Here is a 20633-nt window from a genome sequence, read left to right as displayed (position 1 = left end):
TGGTCTTTCCTTCTTCAGTAATGGTGACTGCCTTGCCCAAGGCGTTTTGGCGAATGCCTTGCAAAAACAACGCGTGATCATTTGGGACATTGTGAAGAATACAGAGTGTAAGTTCTTTTATCTTGCTCCTTCAAACGAGGATAAAGATTTGCTCAGAACACAGGCCAGATTAGCTTGTCCTTACAAAGCATAGTTTGGCTGTCAAAATAACCAAATCTGGCCAACCGTAACATTTATTAACATCCCCTTCTCTCAGCCCCCTCTCTGAGTGAGGGTTTACAGTAATGAAGGACTGGGGGAGTGAAGATTAATGTCTGAAGCATCCTATAAGATATGATGGATTCTAGTGGAGGCTTTAGCCAAATATGGGATACTTTATAGAAACATACTTGTCTCTCATAGCGTCATTGAAAGATACAGCACAGTCTGAAGAAGGGTCTCGACCCGAAACGTCACCCATTCCTTCTATCCAGAGATGCTGCCTGTCCCGCTGAGTTACTCCAGCATTTTGTGTTTAGCACAGAAACAGACCCTTAGATCCACCAACTCCGTTTCCACACGATATCTTAAACTAAGCTAAATCAAAGAGACTCCTTTCCAACAAATTAGGTTTAGGAAAAAAAACAGATGCTGGTTTAAATCGAAGGTAGACACAAAATGCTGGAGTAACTCAGCGGGTCAGGCAGCATCTCGGGAGAGAAGGAAAGGGTGACGTTTCGGGTCGAGGCACTTCTTCAAACTGATGGATTCTAGTGTAGATCAGTCTGAAGAAGGCTCTCGACCCGAAATATCACCCATTCCTTCTCTCCCGAGATGTTGCCTGACCCGCTGAGTTACTCCAGCATTTTGTGTCTCCCTCCAAATTAGGTTGTGGTTTGGTGGAAGAAGGTATCCTAGCAGTATTACAAAATAGTGAGAGGAATAAATCGAGTAAATGCACAGCTGCCCAGAGTAGGGGAATCAAGAACCAGTTCTACTGCTAGTAAATAATTGTTTTGGAGGATGAGGGGTGATCTTACAGAGGTGTACAAAATCGTGAGAGGAATAGATTGGGTAAAAGCATGGGTTCTCTTGCCCCGAGTCGGGAAATCAAGAATCATAGGTTTGAGGTAAGTGGGGAAAGATTTAATAGGGAACTGAGGGGTAATTTTTTCACACATCGAGCAGTGGGTTTATGGAACTAGCTGCCGGAGGAGGTAGTTGAGGCAAGTAGTATGGCAACATTTAAGAAACAGTTGGACTGGTACATGGATAGGACACATTTGGAGGGATATGGGGCCAAACACAGGCAGGTGGGACTAGTGTACTGGGACATGTTGGCCGGTGTGGGCAAGTTGGGCTGAAGGACCTGTTTCCACACTCTATGACTCCATGACTAACTCCTTGAAGATACACAGGACAGGTTGTCCACTTAATGTGACAAATTCAGTGCAGAGAATGACGGATATATTGATTAACACCAGATACCTAGGAAAATAACTGCAGACGCTGGTTCAAAGAAGGGTCTCGACCCAAAACGTCACCCATTCCTTCTCTCCTGAGATGCTGCCTGACCTGCTGAGTTACTCCAGCATTTTGTGTCTACCAACACCAGATACCTGCTACACCATTGAATGCCATCAGTGTAGATTTACTTTGGTCTTTCGACATTAGAGATACTGAGAGAGCCTGTTTTCATGCTGTATAACTCTATGACTCAATGACTCTTAAATCTACACGCAATATAACCCACTGAATTGTAATTATCTTATTTTAATCCCATAATTTATTTTTTGCACAATTACCTCAATACCTTCTCCATTTACACTCTATTAGTTACACCCTGCCCGCCTGATACGACCAGTTTATTCAGACTCTCTTCCTTGGATATGGAGTGAAGAAAGCCAATGGAATGTTGGCCTTCATAACAAGAGGAGTTGAGTATAGGAGCAAAGAGGTCCTTCTGCAGTTGTACAGGGCCCTAGTGAGACCGCACCTGGAGTATTGTGTGCAGTTTTGGTCTCCTAACTTGAGGTAGGACATTCTTGTTATTGAGGGAGTGCAACGTAGGTTCACGAGGTTAATTCCCGGAATGGCGGGACTGTCATATGTTGAAAGACTGGAGCGACTGGGCTTTTATACTCTGGAATATAAAAGGATGAGAGGGGATCTTATTGAAACATATAAGAGTATTAAGGGATTGGACACGCTAGTGGCAGGAAACATGTTCCCGATGTTGGGGGAGTCCAGAACCAGGGGCCACAGTTTAAGAATAAGGGGTAGGCCATTTAGAACGGAGATGAGGAAAAACTTTTTCACTCAGAGAGTTGTGAATCTGTGGAATTCTCTGCCTCCCTGCAGTTTCCTCCCACACTCCAAAGACGTACAGGTTTGTAGGTTGGTTGGCTTGGTATAAGCGCAACAAAATTCGTCCATCGTGTGTGTAGGGTAGTGTTAGTGTGTGGGGATCGCTGGTCGGCACGGACTCGGTGGGCCGAAGGGCCTGTGTTTCTGCGCTGTACCTCTAAAGGAAACTAAACTAAACAACACTGGGGCAAAGCAATATTTCCTTCAGCGAACTGAAACGTCACCCATCCTTTTTCTCCAGAGATGCTGCTCGACCCGCTGAGTGACTCTGGCACTTTGTGTCTATCTTTGGTATAAACCAGCGCCTGACGTTCTTCGTTTCTACCAAAGATACTAGAGGTGCAAGGTGGACCACTCCGTTGAAATCGCCTATACTGAAGTGTAGTACGCAAAGGAGCGTAACGTCCGCCATTTTAGTAAGCAAAACCCGCCGTTCGCTATGTCTCTCGCAGTGTAATCAGTTTTTTGGGAGAACAGTATGTGAGATGATACCATTAAAATGCAGAATATATCTCATCTATCAATTCACAGATTTTTGTTATTTTTCTTTTTAAATGTTTCTGCAAGTTTCTGCCAACCAAAATGGCGCCGTGACGTACTACGGTTTTTAGGGTCGAGTGGTCTATCTTGCTCCTCTAGTATCTTTGGTCTCTACTCCCTTCATTGAGATGGGTCTAAGAGTACGGACGAACCAGGGTCACATCAACTCTCACTGCGAGCCAGCCAGTACAAATACTTTGAGCAGGAAGTTAGGAACATGCCATTCTGAATGTGGTGCAAGAACTTGTTATTGGCATCCAATTTGGTGGGCTGTTTATGCTTTGAGAACAACATTAATGAGATCCATGTAACACAGAGCATTGCTTCCCTGGCTGCTATCCACTACGCTCAGTATCGAGTCAATGCCTATGGCCTAGGCTCTTCATTGAGCTTCACATCCATTGTGAAAAGTTGCTCCAAGACTCCTTCTTAAAACATGGTGGAGGTAGGTTTCTGGCAAAGCTGGAATGCTCAAGGTCTCAAGTTGTGGATGTCTAGTTTAGTTTAGTTTAGTGATACAGCGCGGAAACAGGCCCTTCGGCCCGATGGGTCCACGCCGACCAACGATACTAGAGGAGCAAGATGAACCACTCCGTCGAAATTGCCTATACTGAAGTGTAGTACGCAAAGGAGCGTAACGGCCGCCATTTTAATAAGCAAACCCCGCCGTTCGCTATGCCTCTCACAGTGTAATCAGTGTTTTGGGGGAACAGTATGTGTGATGATACCATTAAAATGCAGAATATATCTCATCTATCAATTCACAGATTTTTGCTATTTTTCTTTTTAGATGTTTCTGCAAGTTTCTGCCTACTAAAATGGTGCCGTGACGTACTACGGTTTTTAGGGTCGAGTGGTCTATCTTGGTCCTCTAGTATCTTTGGCGCCGACAAGCGATTCCTGCATATGAAGTGGAATACCTACAGCACCCACCCCAGACACGGTGCTGTCAGTCTTGATGAGACGGCACGGTAGCGCAGCGGTAGAGTTGCTGCTTTACAGCGAATGCAGCGCCGGAGACTCAGGTTCGATCCTGACTACGGGTGCTGCACTGTAAGGAGTTTGTACGTTCTCCCCGTGACCTGCGTGGGTTTTCTCCGAGATCTTCGGTTTCCTCCCACACTCCAAAGACGTACAGGTATGTAGGTTAATTGGCTGGGTAAATGTAAAAATTGTTCCTAGTGGGTGTAGGATAGTGTTAATGTATGGGGATCGCTGGGCGGCACGGACTTGGTGGGCCGAAAAGGCCTGTTTCCGGCTGTATATATATGATATGAGACCCCCGCAGGCTGTCATAACTGGTGGGGAGAGATGGATCAGCCGTGACGGGCCGAATGGCCTAATCCTGCTCCTATCACTCATGATTTGGTCGATGTACCACTCAGCCATACCATTGTCAGCCGCCCAGGCCCGGTGTACAGGCGGACATTTTTAGTTTAGAGATACAGCGCGGAAACAGGCCCTTTCGGCCCACCGGGTCCGCGCCGACCAGCGATCCCCGCACGCTAACACTATCCTACACCCACAAGGGACAAGTTTTACATTTACCAAGCCGATTAACCTACAAACCTGTACGTCTTTGGAGTGTGGGAGCAAACCGAAGATCTCGGAGAAAACCCACGGCGAGAAGGGCCAAACTCCGTACAGACAGCACCCGCAGTCGGGATGGAACCCGGGTCTCCGGCGCTGCACTCGCTGTAAGGCAGCAACTCTACCGCTGCACCACCGTGCCGCCCTGGAGCGTTGTCGGCGGAGAAGGGAAGGGTGACCGCTACACGCCCGGGCATTTGGCACGAGCCGACAGAGCCATTGGTAAACCAAGCCTGGGGTTGTTCGGCGGGGGGAGGAGAGGTCAGAAGATGGGACCCCCTTCTCTCCCTCCGCCCCCCCCCAAGCAATGGGGGAGATAGGGGGGGGGCAGTTGGGGCTTGGGTATCGGACCACCTCTCGAGGGGACGGACAAGTAACATGCAGGCAACTCCCGTTCAATTGGGCCGGAATCGCTTGACAGAATCACGCGCGGTGGTTTAGGGGATGGGAAAGCCAGAGGGACAAATGTGGCCTTCCAAATATCACAAGAGCCCCCGTCACTTTTGCAGGGAACCGCAAAGAGCTGGCATTTCCGTTGAGAGACATTCCTGGCGGATTTCATCAAGTGATCTTTGCTTCCAACTATTACGGCCAGCGAGACATAATTTGTTCGTCAAAAAGAATAACAAATTAAAGGAAGAAAATTAATCATTGCCACAGGCGGCTGTGGATTCCAAGCCAGTGGATTTTTTAAGGCAGAAACAGATGGATTCTTAATTAGTTCGGGTGTCAGGGGTTATGGGAGAAGGCAGGAGAATGGGGTGAGGAGTAGGGGTGCCAACTTCCCCACTCCCAAATACGGGACAAGGTGACGTCACCGCCCCGCGCCCCACGTGACCTCACCCAGCCAGCGGCCACGTGCCCCCGCTCCACCAATGGCAGCCGCCCGGGCCGGGAGGCGGGTTGCTACGCAACCTCCGTCAGGCAAACACACTCCGTTAGCCTACACTGTCCCAGCCGACAGCGGCCCGCTGGCTAGGGTTGCCAACTGTCCCGTATTAGCCGGGACATGCCCTATTTTGGGCTAAATTGGTTTGTCCCGTACGGGACCGCCCTCGTCCCGTATTAATACGGTTGCCAACTTCCTCACTGCCAAATAAGGGACAAAGGGTGACGTCACCGCCCCGCGCCCCACGTGACCTCACCCTTTACTTAAGCTTTTTGTATATATATACATCATATATGTACATATATATACAGTATATGATCTATATATATGTGTATTTGTGAGTATGTGTGTATACACACACTGAACTTTTGTTTCCTCGTTTATCATATTATTTACAGTGTACTATGTTTACATATTCTGTTGTGCTGCTGCAAGTGAGAATGTCATTGTTCTATCTAGGACACATGACAATACAACATTCTTGACTCTTGTATCTCTAAATTAAACTAAGAAAGGGTTAAATAAGGCTTGATACTTGGCTGTAAGACAATCAGTTATGAAGGATAAAGGGGGTGGGAGAAAGGGGTGAGGGGGTGGACAGAAATGTACCAAAGACTTAAATTGAAAAGCCGCTTGCAAGCCACTCTCTCTCTTGGTACGTTAAGGCACATGAGTTCCAAGTTGCACAATGTTGTGGTGCGGCTTCTTAAAGTGAGTCGGGGCAACGGATGTTGTGTACATACACTGTGGCGCAGCGGTAGAGTTGTGTCTTACAGCGCTTGTAACGCCGGAGACCCGGGTTCGATCCCAACTACGGGTGCTGTCTGTACAGATTTTGTACGTTCTCCCCGTGACCCACGAGGGTTTTCTCTGAGATCTTCGGTCTCCTCCCACACTCCAAAGACGTACAGGTTTGTAGGTTAATTGGCCTGGTAAATGTAAAAAAATTGTCCCTAGTGTGTTGTAGGATAGTGTTAATGTGCGGGGATCGCTGGTCGGCGCGGACCCGGTGGGCCAAAGGGCTTGTTTCCGCGCTGTATCTCTAAACTAAAATAAGGACGACGCAATAGACTGGAATTTGGCAATGTAATGATTGTGGAATGTCTAGAGGTTAGAGTGGAACTGTGAACACATCTTTAATGCAAGGAATAACATTTCACCACTGCTGCCGGCTCAGGATGTCTTTCCTTCTCATCAACCGGTTAATGAGGTAAGAACAAGGACATGTTGTTAAACACATACTTGGCACATTGGGTGACCTTCGGAAGGCTGATGATGGACACAGAAAGCTGGAGTAACTCAGTGGGGCAGGCAGCATCCCTGGAGAGGGGGAATGGGTGATGTACCTTCGGGTCGAGACCCTTCTTCAGATGGAGGCGCAAGCAAGCTCGGAGAAAGCACACGTGGACGTGGTAGCGAGTCTGGGTTAAAACTTGATCGTGGAGCTGGAGAGGAGGAGGGAGCACAGAGGTTGAGCAGCGAGAGAGGGTGCAGATGCTGGTTTAAACCCAAGGTAGACACAAAAAACTGGAGTAACTCAGCGGGACAGGCAGCATCTCTAGAGAGAAGGAATGGGTGACGTTTTGGGTCGAGACCCTTCTTCGGACTGAGCAGAGATGCTGCCTGACCCGCTGAATTACTTCAGCACTTTGTGACATTTTTTTTGGTTAACCAGCATCTACAGTCCATTGTGTCTCCAATGTTAACTAAGTATTGACACAATGTGCTGGAGTAACTCAACGGGTCAGGCAACATCTCTGGAGGAAATGTAGATCGGGCAGCATCTCTGGATAAAGTGGATAGGTGACGTTTCGAGTCGGGACCCTTCTTTAGATTAAATTTTTGCTCGGCAAGTCTTGATGACTAAAGGGCCTACCCCACTTAAGCGATGTTTTAGGCGACTACAGGCGACTAGGCTGTCGCCACACGGGGTGTCGCCTGTACGGTCGTGAGTCATCTCCAAAGAGTCGTAGCGTTTTTCTGGTCGCCGCTCAATTTTCAGAATGTTGAAAACGTTTCGCCGACAGTGGATTTGACACCAATGATCGTAGCTTGACGTCTCCTGACGTAGGCGCTGTCATAGGTTGTCGCCAGGTGACGTAGGCTGTCGCCGGTGCTGACTTCGGTGAATTCCATTGGCGACTACCGACGTCCATTGAGACGTAACTCAGCGGGACAGGCAGCATGTCTGGAGAGAAGGAATGGGTGACACTTCGGGTTGAGAGCCTCCTTGAGATTGAAGAAGGGTCTCGATCACAAAGTCATCCATTCCTTCTCTCGAGAGATGCTGCCTGACTCGCTGAGTTACTCCAGCTTTTTGTGTCTATCTTCGGTGTAAACCAGCATCTGCAGTTCCTTTACACACTGCCTACACACTTCCTACACTCCTCTCATTACATCTCCTCTCTTCTGTTCTTCCTCAGCACTGACTAGTCCATTTACCAATCTTTACCGATTGCAAAATCAAAAATGTGCTGCAAAAACTCAGCAGGTCAGGCAGCATTTGTGTGAGGGGAAACACTCAATGTGTTAGTTCCATAACGGAGATGAGGCAAAATCTTGTCACCCAGAGAGTTGTGAATCTGTGGAACACTCTGCCACAGAAGGCAGTGGACGCCAATTCACTGGATGTTTTCAAGAGGGAGTTAGATTTAGTTCTTAGGGCTAACGGAATCAAGGGATATGGGGAGAAAGCAGGAACCGGGTACTGATTTTGGACGATCAGCCATGATCGCATTGAATGGCGGTGCTGGCACAAAGGACCGAATGGCCTACTCCTGCACCTATTTTCTATGTTTCAATGTTTCTATGTAACCATTCAGTAGAACAGGGAGAGAGAGTGATGTAAGTAGGTTTTCAGAAGGAACGAGGGCAATAGACAACAGACAATAGGTGCAGGAGGAGGCCATTCAGCCCTTCGAACCATTCACTGTGATCATGGCTGATCATCCACAATTAGTACCCCCATTCCTGCCCTCTCCCCATATCCCTTGACTCCGCTATCATTAAGAGCTCTATCTAACTCTCTCTTGAAAGCATCCAGAGAATTGGCCTCCACTGCCTTCTGAGGCAGAGAATTCCACAGATGGAGGGATATGTAGAACATTGGGAATATAAGCGATGGGATGAGTTGGAATGGCTTAATAATGACAATTGCCGGCTCATTAGGTCACAAGACCTGTACAATAACTTGTTAATGGTAATGCGGTGGGATTTCTTCAGCATTCTAGAATCGCCTAGAATTGATGGGATCATAAAGTCATAGAGTGATACAGCGTGGAAACAGGCCCTTCGGCCCATCATGCCCACACCGGCCAACATGTCCCAGCTACACTGGTCCCACCTGCCTGCTTTTGGCCCATATCCGTCCAAAACGGTCCTATCCATGTACCTGTCTAACTGTTTCTTAAATGTTGGGATAGTCCCAACCTCAACTACCTCCTCTGGCAGCTTGTTCCATACACCCACCACCCTTTGTGTGAAAAAGTAACCCCACAGATTCCTATTAAATCTTTTCCCCTTCACCTTAAACCTATGTCCTCTGGTCCTCGATTCCCCGACTCTGGGCGAGAGACTGTGCATCTACCCGATCTATTCCTCTCATGATTGTGTCTGGGAAAAATGCCTGGACTTACTGCCAGCAGAGGTTTTACAGATAAGGTCACTTCATTCCCAATTCTCAGATGTTGAAGACAGTTCTTTTGTAGATGTGTACAAAACTTCCTGGGGTGAGTGGGTGTGTGGAACGAGCTGCCAGAGGAGGTAGCTGAGGCAGGGACTATCACAACGTTCAAGAAGCAATTTGACAGGTACATGGATAGGTTTAGAGGGATGTGGGCAAGGGGGGTAGGTTGTGCAGCGGTAGAGTTGCTGCCTTACAACGCTAGCAGCGCCAGGGACCCGGTTCCATCCCGACTACGGGTGCTGTCTGTACGGAGTTTTCTCCGAGACCTTCGGTCTCCTCCCACACTAAAGATGTACAGGTTTGAAGGTTAATTGGCTTGGGTTTGTATACTTGGTATAAACGCAAATTGTCCCTGGTGTGCGTAGGGTAGTGTGAATGTGTGGGCATCACACAATGCTGGAGTAACTCAGCGGGTCAGGCAGCATCTCTGGAGAGAAGAAATGGGTGACGTTTCGGGTCGAGACCCTTCGTCAGATTGAAGTGATACCTTCGATTTGTACCAGCATCTGCAGTTATTTTCCTACACAGCTGTTAATGTGCGGGGATCGCTGGTCGGTGCGGACTCGGTGGGCCGAAGGGCCTGTTTCCACGCTGTATCTCTAAACTAAACTGAACTAAGTGCAAGCAGGTGGGACATCGTGTAGATGGGACATGTTGGCCGGTGTGGGCAAGTTGGGTCGAAGGGCCTGTTTCCCCGCTGTGTGACTCTATATGGGAGGAAACCAGAACATTCTAGGTCATCGTGAGTACATGCTGACTCCACACGGAGACCCGAATAAAGAACACACTCTTCGTTGTAGATATGATCGTGATTTTAACGCAAACTTGTGCACTGTGACTCCCATCATGAACTCACAAGGAACGTTAACTTCAACACAAACCCTCCCCACCTGGTATCATCCGTGCACAAAGAACAGCATATCCTTATTCAGTCTGGGACGCTTACCAGAACGAAGGAAAATGTTCTAAATTTGTCCCCGGGGAACTAGGAACCTTGCCTCATTCAGTGAAAAAAAATTGGTGTGAGAAGTTCAACTTTGAATTAAAAATAAGATGCTTCCCTTTTTATTGCCGCTGTGATCCTCAGAAGCGATTCCACCAATCGCTAACGTTTAGCAAAAGGTCCAGCTGCAAGGAACTGGTTTTCCGAGGATATGTAACTCATTATCCCTTATATAGCCTGGGAGAAATGCCTGCACTGGCTGCCAGCAGAAGTTTTTACAGATAACATCACTCCATTCCCAATCCTCAGACGCCAAAGACATTCTTTCGTAGATGTTTAGTTTAGTTTTAGAGATACAACGCGGAAACAGGCCCTTCGGCCCACCGGGTCCATCGATCCCCGCACGCTAGCGCTACCCCACTCACGCCAGCGACGGTTTACAATTTTACTGAAGCCAATTAACCGACAAACCTGTACGGGTTACTGATTGTGGACGATCAGCCACGAAGGGCCGAATGGCCTCCTTCTGCACCTACTTTCTATGTTTCTCTGGCTTTGGAGTGTGGGAGGAAATCGAAGCACTGTGGCACGGTGGCGCAGCGGTAGAGTTGCTGCCTTGCAGCGCCGGAGACCCGGGTTCGATCCTGACTACTGGTGCTGTCTGTACGGAGTTTGTATGTTCTCCCCGTGACCTGCGTGGGTTTTCTCCGAGATCTTCGGTTTCCTCCCACACTCCAAAGACGTACAGGTTTGTAGGTTGATTGGCTTGGTATCAAGATAAAAAATTGTCCCTAGTGTGTGTCGGATAGTGTTAGTGTGCGGGGATCGCTGGTCGGTGCGGACTCGGTGGGCCGAAGGGCCTGTTTCCACGCTGTATCACTAAACTAAACTAAACTAAAACCCATGCAGGTCACGGGGAGAACGTACAAACTCCATACAGACAGCAACTGTGGTCAGGATCAAACCTGGGTCTCTGGCGCTGTAAGGGGTAACTAACTGTCAGGGTAATATTAACACAATATGAACTTCCATGTTTCATTTTCTCAGAAGTCATGACAAGAGGTAGTCAGTTTAAAACAGAAGACTTCTAGGTTACAGAAACCAGCCAAGTGATGTTGGTGTGTTTAGTTTAGTTTAGGTTAGAAATACAACCCGGAAACAGGCCCTTCGGCCCACCGAGTCCGCACCAACCAGTGATCCCCACACATTAACACTACCCTACACACACTAGGGACGATTTTGTATCTTCATCTATCAGGCCAATTGACCTACAAACCTGTATGTGTTTGGAGTGTGGGAGGAAACAGGAGCACCCGGGGAAAACCCACGCAGGTCACGGGGAGAACGTACAAACTCCGGTACAGACTGCACCCGTGGTCAGGATGGAACCCGGGTCTCTGGCGCCGTGAGGCAGCAACTCTACCGCTGCGCCACCGTGTTGCCACCAAAGTGGTGAGACATCATGAGCAATATGTTATCACGGGGTCCACTCCTCTCAGCTGAGGGAACACAAATGTTATTCGGAGACTGGAAAACTCATTCTGGGATGAACACAGTCGTGGGAATCATAGTTCAGAATCTTTTCATCTTTCCTGCCTATAAATGGATCTCGAATTACACTGCTGGGGAAACCAAAATCTACAAATTATCAGCATCTTAAATCTTTATGTAACTTGTTTACTTTAAAACTTTTGTACATCAGAGCTGAATAATTGATGGCTTTATATTTTAGTTATTTTCCTTCATTAATTATGAATAGACTGCTCTACTTTTCCTCTCTCAAGACTGTTTAAAGGCACAAAATAAATAGCCCAGTAGTTGCTGGGATGAATATATTTGTACATCCGTCTGACCTGACTCTGCAGGAGGGCAAGGCATTGATGTCATGGAACAGAATCCCCTTCCGGTCCCTAATCTGGGGTGGCACGGTAACACAGCCGTAGAGTTGCTGCCTCACAGCGCCGGAGACCCGGGTTCGATCCCGACTACGGGTGCTGCCTGTACGGAGTTTGTAAGGGGCGAAACCCTTCTTCAGACTGAAATTCACAGGAAAGGGAAACAAGAGGCATAAACGATGATGTCGAGACATATAGAACAAATGAATGAAAGATATGCAAAAAAGTAACGGTGATAAAGGAAACAGGCCATTGTTAGCTGTTTGCTGGGTGAGAACGAGAAGCTGGTGTGACTTGGGTGGGGGAGGGATGGAGAGAGAGGGAATGCAGGAGTTACGTGAAGTTGGAGAAATCAATGTTCGTACCACTGGGCTGTGAGCTGCCCAAGCGAAATATGAGATGTTGTTCCTCCAATTTGTGTTTAGTCTCACTCTGATAATGGAGGAGTTTACTGTAGTTTAGTTTAGAGAGACAGTGCGGAAACAAGCCCTTTGGCCCACCGTGTCCTCGCCAACCAGCGATTGCAAATGACTCGAGGACTAGAGGTCACAGCCTCAGAATTAAAGGACATTTTTTTAGGAAAGAGACGAGGAGAAATTTCTTTAGTCAGAGGGTGGTGAATCTGTGGAAATCGTTGCCACAGGAGGCTGTGGAGGCCTAATCAGTGGATATTTTTAAGACAGGGATAGATTCTTGATTATTGCGGGTGTCAGAGGTTATGGGGGGAAGGCAGGAGAATGGGGTTTGGAGGGAGAGACAGATCAGCCATGATTGAATGGCGTAGACTTGATGGGCCGAATGGCCTAATTCTACTCCTATCCCTAATAACCAGATGACCTTACGGCTCATAATTCTCAGAATTTCCCACATCGGCAGAAATCCCAGGTACAAGTCAGCATTAATCAATTGGACTTTCGGTGATTATAGAGGTTTACAAAACCAACCACAGCAAAAGCCCCAGCATGAAGCAGCGTCTGCAGTTCCTTCCTACACATTGTGTCTGTCAGCCACTGTGAAAGCCTTTTAATTGAGCATTGAGTTTAATCCCCACAAGGGAGGTGTCAAGCACTACGTCCAGCCCTTGATAACCAGGCCATCATAGGTCCTGGCCCCTAATGTGATTTCCTAGAAGTCTAGAAGCAACTGAGAGACATAACACAGGGATTCACAGGCGTGTGTTCATGTTCCTCTCGTGTGCATTTTATCATTCCATGGGGCGCCATAAATATCCATTCCTGCCATAATATTGAATCGTAGCGAATGGAAATATAGCTCCCAGACCAATAGTGTGTTAGGAGCGAGTCGAGGTACCTGTGAACCGTAAATAAAAGCACTGCTCGGAAGTCAGGGGAGCACAGTGGCGCAGCAGTGGAGTTGCTGCCTCACAGCGCCGGAGACACAGGTTCGATCCTGGCCACGGGTGCTGTCTGTACGGAGTTTGCACCCTCTCCCTGCGTGGCATTTCTCCGAGAGCTTCGCTTTCCTCCCACTCTCCAAAGACGTGGAGGTTAATTGGCTTGGTGCATGTGTAAATTGTCCCCAGTGGGTGCAGGATAGTGTTAATGTGCGGGGATCGCTGGTCGGCGCGGACCCGGTGGGCCGAAGGGCCTGTTTCCACGCTGTATCTCCAAACTAAACTAAACTAAACACTGGGATGTGAGCTTCCCAAGTGGAATATGTGGTGCTGTTCCTCCAATTTGAGGAAAAACTTATTCAGTCAGAGTTGTGAATCTGTGGAATTCTCTGCCTCAGAAGGCAGTGGAGGCCAATTCTCTGAATGCATTCAAGAGAGAGCTAGATAGAGCTCTTAAGGATAGCAAAGTCAGGGGGTACGGGGAGAAGGCAGGAACGGGGTACTGATTGAGAATGATCAGCCATGATCACATTGAATGGCGGTGCTGGCTCGAAGGGCCGAATGGCCTCCTCCTGCACCTATTGTCTATTGTTTGCTCAAGCATCTGTAGTTCCTTCCGTTTCTACGAGGAAGTCACATTAGAAATGCTTCGCTGTGAGGAATTGTTCTTTGAGGTAAGAGTCAGGACCACTTCAAAATGAACGTCAGTTTATTAATAGATTTTTTAATAGCTACCAGGTTTGGAGAAAGAATGCGTTCCCTTCAAGTGCAGTCAGCGTGAAATTAATTGCATGCATATCAAGCTGTACCACTTATATTAATATTGAAATATTTGTTTTATTTTCTTCCTCCTTTCCCTGTCTGCATTCCAACCCGACCCAACATCCCACACAAGTGGGAGAAGCTTCAGACAACCCAATGTGTTGGTTTCCAGTTTCCAATAACAATGGTAATAGTGGCAGTCGATGGATATTTTGAGTGTGTTTAGTACAGAGATACAGCGTGGAAACAGGCCCTTCGGCCCACACCGATCAGCGATCCCCGCACACTAACACTACCCTACACGCACTAGGGACAATTTACATCTATATACTAAAACTCTCGTTTGTTTGTTCCTGAACTACAGCCAAAATGGTACACGATAGCGCGACAATTTTAGGCCCACCTTACTCACCGCCGTCCCTTAGGTGCTAATGGAAGAAGTTTCATTGAAATCGGTGTTATATTTTTAAAGTTATTTACATTTTAAATTTTAAATGTATCTCCTAGGGAGGGAGGGGGAGGATAAGGGGGGGTTGAGGGGGATGGAGTGGGGGGGAGGGGAAGGGGAAGGGAGGAGGAGGTGGGAAGGGGGGAGAGGGGAGGGGGTGAGGAGAGGGTGCTGCACCAATGCAGGCGAGGTTTGGGCCCAATGGGTCCACTTGGTCTAGTTTAGACTAAGCCAATTAACCTACAAACCTGTACGTATTTGGAGTGTGGGAGGAAACCGAAGATCTCGGAGAAAACCCACGCAGGTCACGGGGAGAAGGTACAAACTCCGTACAGACAGCACCCGTAGTCGGGATGGAACCCGGGTCTCGGGCGCCGTGAGGCAGCAACTCTACCGCTACGCCACCTTTGTGTTTGGATGATTTGTTTCAGTGCTTTAAGGGGGTCGAATAATGGGCAAAAACTCACCTGCTCCACATTGGAAGTCATGGCATCTCTTGAAAGATTTGGCGACCCCTCGTTTAAATATTTTTTAAATGGACAGCTCTTTGGGTGGCACGGTGGCGCAGCGGTAGAGTTGCTGCCTCACGGCGCCAGAGACCCAAGTTCGATCCCGACTACGGGTGCTGTCTGTATGGAGTTTGTACGTTCTCCCTGTGACAGCGTGGGTTTTCTCCGGGTGCTCCGGTTTCCTCCCACACTCCAAAGACGTGCAGGCTTACAGGTTAATTGTCTTCAGTAAAATTGTAAATTGTCCTTAGTTTGTAGGGTAGTGTTAGTGTGCGGGGATCACCGCTTGGCATAACTCATTGGGCCAAATAAAACTGCAGGAAATGAACCTACCGCACTAAGAAACTCCGGCATGCGTCAAGAATCTTCTTTCTGTACCTTCCCTTTTGCTCCATCTATTATACTTGTGTTTAGATTTAGATTTAGATTTAGAGATACAACATGGAAACAGGCCCTTCGGCCCACCGAGTCCGCGCCGCCCAGCGATCCCCGCACATTAACACTATCCTACACACTAGGGACAATTTTCTTTTTTTTTAAACATTTTACCCAGCCAATTAACGTACGTCTTTGGAGTGTGGAAGGAAACCAAAGATCTCGGAGAAAACCCACGCAGGTCACGGAGAGAATGTCCAAACTCCGTACAGACGGCGCCCGTAGTCAGGATCGAACCTGAGTCTCCGGCGCTGCATTCGCTATAAGGCAGCAACTCTACCACTGCGCCACCGTGCCACCCTGGCACTAGTTTAAACTAGTTGTGTTTACAGAATGTATGCTGAATATGAACAAAAAGCTGGATTAACTCAGCGGGACAGGCAGCTTCTCCGGAGAGGAGGAATGGGAGACGTTTCGGGTCGAGACCCTTCTTCAGGCTTAGAAGAAGCTGAGTTGCTCCAGCATTTTGTGTCTGTCTTTGGTTTAAACCAGCATCTACAGTTCCTTCCTACACATTTATTCTGTATGTGATCTGTTTGGATAGCGTGCAAGACACAGTTTCTCACTGTACCTCGGTACACGTGACAAAAATAAACCGAAACCGAAACCTAAATGAAGTGCGAGTTAAAAAATATATGTATATACAATAATTGTTATTTCTTTTGCACGTTGTAGTTTTTTATTTAACTAATTTCCCAGATAAATTTGCTAAGAGCGAATGTTATTCCGCATTTCAAATTTTTGGGTCGTGGGGGTTTCTGATTTCCGTAATGGCGGATGTCTGTAACCTGACCAATTATACCGTGAGATAGTCTGTATCCGATTCCAGCATTTTTCCAACGATAGGCTGTGTTATAAGGTCATTCGGCCCATCTAGTCTACTCCACCATTCAATCACGGCTGATCTATCTCTCCCTCCTAACCCCATTCTCCTGCCTTCTTCCCATAACCCCTGACACCCGTACTAATCAAGAATCTATCTATCTCTGCCTTAAAAATATCCATTGAAACTTGAGTCTCTTGCCTATTAGTTTGCCTATTTTTTTGCTTCCAGTAACAGGGGTCACTTTAAATTCAACCCTCTCTCTGGCCCCCTGTTTATCTGAAGAAGGGTCTCGACCCGAAACGTCACCCATTCCTTCTCTCCGGAGATGCTGCCTCCGGAGTTGCTCCAGCATTGTGTGTCTATCTTCGGTTTAAACCAGCATCTGCAGTTCCTTCCTACACAGTATATCAATCACTGTTGGAATGTTTTTATTGTCTTCAACTGTGAAGACTGATCCAAAATAATTATTTAGAATCTCTGCCATTTCTCAATTTCCTGTTATTAATTCCCCACCCTCATCTTCGAATCAACCAATGTTTACTTTGGCTGCTCTCTCCATTTTATACGTCGATATCTCTATTTTTATATTATTTCCAGTTTATTCTCAGACCCTACTTACTCCCGCTTTATATAACTTTTAACTCATCTTTTCGATAAATGTTTTTTTCCAAGAATGACTCAATCCTCCAGCCTGTTTAGTTTAGTTTAGAGATACAGCGCGGGAACAGGCCCTTCCGCCCACCGGGTCCGCGCCGACCAGCAATCCCCGCACACTAACACTACCCTACACACACTAGGGGCAATTTACATTTATACCAAGCCAATTAACAAGCCAAACCTGTACCTCTGGAGTGTGGGAGGAAACCAGAGATCTCAGAGAAAACCCACGTGGTCACGGGGAGAACATACAAACTCCGTACAGGCAGCACCCGTAGTCAGGAACGAACCCGGGTCTCTGGTGCTGTAAGGTGGCAACTCCACCGCTGTGCCACCATGAAAGTTTAGTTTAGAAATACAGCATAGAAACAGGCCCTTTGGCCCACCGAGTCCATACTAGTTTAGTTTAGTTTACATAGAAACATAGAAAATAGGTGCAGGAGGAGGCCATTTTGCCCTTCGAGCCAGCACTAATTTAGTTTAGTTTAGTTTAGCTTAATTTAGCTTAGTTTAGTTTAGTTTAGCTTAGCTTAGTTTAGTTTAGTTTAGCTTAGCTTAGTTTAGTTTAGTTTAGTTTAGTTTAGTTTAGAGATACAGGACGGTAACAGTCTCTTCATCCCACCAAGTCCACGCCCACCATCGATCACCCATTCACACTCGTTCTACATTTTCCCACTTTCTCATCCATTCCCGACACACTAGGGTCATTTTTGCACTTTGCCAATTAAACTACAATCCCGCCAGGTTTAGGGATATGGGAGGAAGCCGGAGCATCCAAAGGAAACCCACGCGGTCACAGCGAGAAGATGCAAACACCACACAGAGAGTGCCCGAGGTCAGGATTGAACTTGGCTCTCTGGCGCTGTGAAGCATCAGTATTTGCTACACCACTGGGCGGCCATATTAGTTATCATTGAAATGTCGCATGCCTTTTCCACCAATTTGGTGCCATCCTTGACTTTCATTATTAGTCACAGATGGTGCATTCTTCTCTGACGGTCTGTCTTACTCAGTGCAGTGCACCTTTGTTAAGACATGGGATATCAAGGCAAGTCGAGTATATTCAGTTTAGTTTAGTTTAGAGATACAGCGTGGAAACAGGCCCTTCGGCCCACCGAGTCCACGCCGACCAGCGATCCCCGCACACGTACACTATCCGACACACACTATGGACAATTTTCACTCATACCGTCAATTGACCTACAAACCTGTACGTCTTTGGAGTGTCGGAGGAAACTGAAGATCTCGGAGAAAACCCACGCAGGTCACGGGGAGAGTGTTATGTTTGTCTGTTCAAAAAGCTGATGGCTGTAGGAAACTAGCTATTCATGTTTAGCATCCCTTGTGTAGCTTTAGTTTAGAGATACAATGTGGAAACAGGCCCTTTGGCCCATCTAGTCCGCACTGACCAATGATAACCCATACACGAGTTGTGTCTTTTGCACTAGGGACAATTTTACAGAAGACAATGAACGTACTTCTTTGGAATGTGGGAGGAAACCGGAGCACCCGGAGAAAACCCACGCGGTCACGGGGAGAACGTACAAACTCCGTACAGACAACACCCATAGTCAGGATCGAACCTGGGTCTCTGACACTGTGAGGCAGCAACTCTACCGCTGCACCACTGTGCCAAACATGTATGTTTGGGAACTTGCTGAGCATGAGTTGACCTCTTGCTCTTATGATGAAGTTGGCCAGCAACTGATGAAGTGATATGTGAATTAAATTCTTTTGAATGGAAACCAATCTGTTTTTCAAATTCCTAGTTTTGCGCTAACCGTGTCGACAGAACCGTTTCATTCTTGTCTTTGCAGAGAGTTTTATTTTTATTCTGAATCTACACAACTATGCCTTGAAACAAATAAATTGGAAACACGTTCTACAATAAAATGTATGCATGCATTTCATTAACCTATAATTTCCCAGCTCTATTACAAAGGGCAGCATTTGAATGCACTTTATTGGCTGCTAATAGACACAAAATGCTGGAGTAATTCAGCGGGACAGGCAACATCTCTGGATAGAAGGAATGGGTGATGTTTCCGGTCGAGGCTAATTGGTTTGGTTTCATTGTAAATTGTCCCTAGTGTTTGCAGGATAGTGTTAGTGTGTGTGGATCGCTGGTCGGCGTGGACACAGTGGACTGAATAGCGCTGTATCTCCAAACTAAACTAAAAAATCTAAATGTGTAGGAATAGACAATAGACAATAGGTGCAGGAGGAGGCCATTCGGCCCTTCGAGCCAGCACCGCCATTCAATGTGATCATGGCTGATCACTCTCAATCAGTACCCTGTTCCTGCCTTCTCCCCATACTCCCTGACTCCACTATCCTTAAGAGTTCAATCTAGCTCTCTCTTGAATGCATTCAGAGAATTGGCCTCCACTGCCTTCTGAGGCAGAGAATTCCACAGATTTACAACTCTCTGACTGAAAATGTTTTTCCTCATCTCAGTTCTAAATGGCCTACCCCTTATTCTTAAACTGTGGCCCCTTGTTCTGGACTCCCCCAACATTGGGAACATGTTTCCTGCCTCTAACGTGTCCAACCCCTTAATAATCTTATATGTTTCGATAAGATCTCCTCTCATCCTTCTAAATTCCAGTGTCCTTCTAAATTCAAGGAACTGCAGATGCTGGTTTACACTGAAGATAGACACAAAATGCTGGAGTAGCTCAGCGGGACAGGCAGCATCTCTGGGTGGAAGGAAGTAACTCAGCTGGGCAGGTGACTTCTCTAACTTCAAGTAATGAATAATGACTTCTCTATCTTCAAGTAACCCTTGCTTTCCCTCTCTCTCCATCCCTCCCCGTTCCCAGTTCTCCAACCAGTCTGACTGTCCCGTGATTACATTGCATCTCTGTTTAGGAAAGAAAACTGCAGATGCTGGTTTAAATCGAAGGTAGACACAAAATGCTGGAGTAACTCAGCGGGTCAGGCAGCATCCGTGGAGAGAAGGAATGGGTGACATTTCGGGTCGAGACCCTTCTTCAGACTGAAGAAGGGTCTCGACCCGAAACGTCACCCATTCCTTCTCTCCCGAGATGCTGCCTGACCTGCTGAGTTACTCCAGCATTTTGTGAATAAACCGCTGAGTTACTCCGCCATTTTGTGTCTACCTTGCATCTCTGTTTACTTTGTGTAGTCACCTGCTTTGATCTAACAATGGTCTGTTCGACATTTTCCTTGATCCCCATCTCTTTTGATCTCTTACACTTCCTTATCTCTGTAGCTCCCTCACAACTGACGCTCAGTCTGAAGAAGGGTCTCGACCCGAAACGTCATCCGTTCCTGCTCTCCAGAGATGCTGCCTGACCCGCCGAGTTACTCCACCTTTTTGTGTCTGTCTTCGGCCTGAGACGCATAACCTCTTCTATCGTAAGGAGTTTGGGGCTAATGTTTCAAATATTGCTCTAACATCGCACTATCCTTTACATTATGATAAAAAAAACTACCAGTCCCAGCGGCAACATGAGGAGAAATGTGAGATTTGATGTACTCCAGCACTTTGTGTCTTTTTTTTTGTTAACTGGCACCGACAGTTCATTGTGTCTCCAATGCTAACTAAGTCTTGACACAAAATGCTGGAGTAACTCAGTGGGTCGGGCAGCATCTCTGGAGATAAAGGATGGGTGACAAAGAAGGGTCCCGACCCAACACGTCACCCATCCTTCTCTTCCAGAGACGCCGCCTGGCCCGCTGAGTTACCCCAGTACTTTATGTCTTTCTTTGGTATCAACCAGCGTCTGCA

The 20633-nt window shown here is 47.2% G+C and overlaps 1 long non-coding RNA gene across 2 annotated transcripts in view; it reads left to right on the top strand.

Moving 5' to 3' along the window:
• Positions 1-18592, top strand: part of LOC144610938 (uncharacterized) — a 102598-nt gene extending 84006 nt beyond the window's left edge. For both annotated transcript variants that reach the window (XR_013549457.1, XR_013549456.1), the window contains one exon: positions 18328-18592. This is a non-coding gene — a long non-coding RNA (uncharacterized LOC144610938). The remainder of the gene's footprint in view (positions 1-18327) is intronic.
• Positions 18593-20633: the final 2041 nt, after the last annotated feature.

Source organism: Rhinoraja longicauda, chromosome 38 (genome assembly GCF_053455715.1).
Source record: "Rhinoraja longicauda isolate Sanriku21f chromosome 38, sRhiLon1.1, whole genome shotgun sequence".
Classification (NCBI taxonomy): Eukaryota; Metazoa; Chordata; class Chondrichthyes; order Rajiformes; family Arhynchobatidae; genus Rhinoraja; species Rhinoraja longicauda.
Note: the sequence above shows the minus strand (reverse complement) of the source record. Positions and strands in the feature narration are given on the sequence as shown.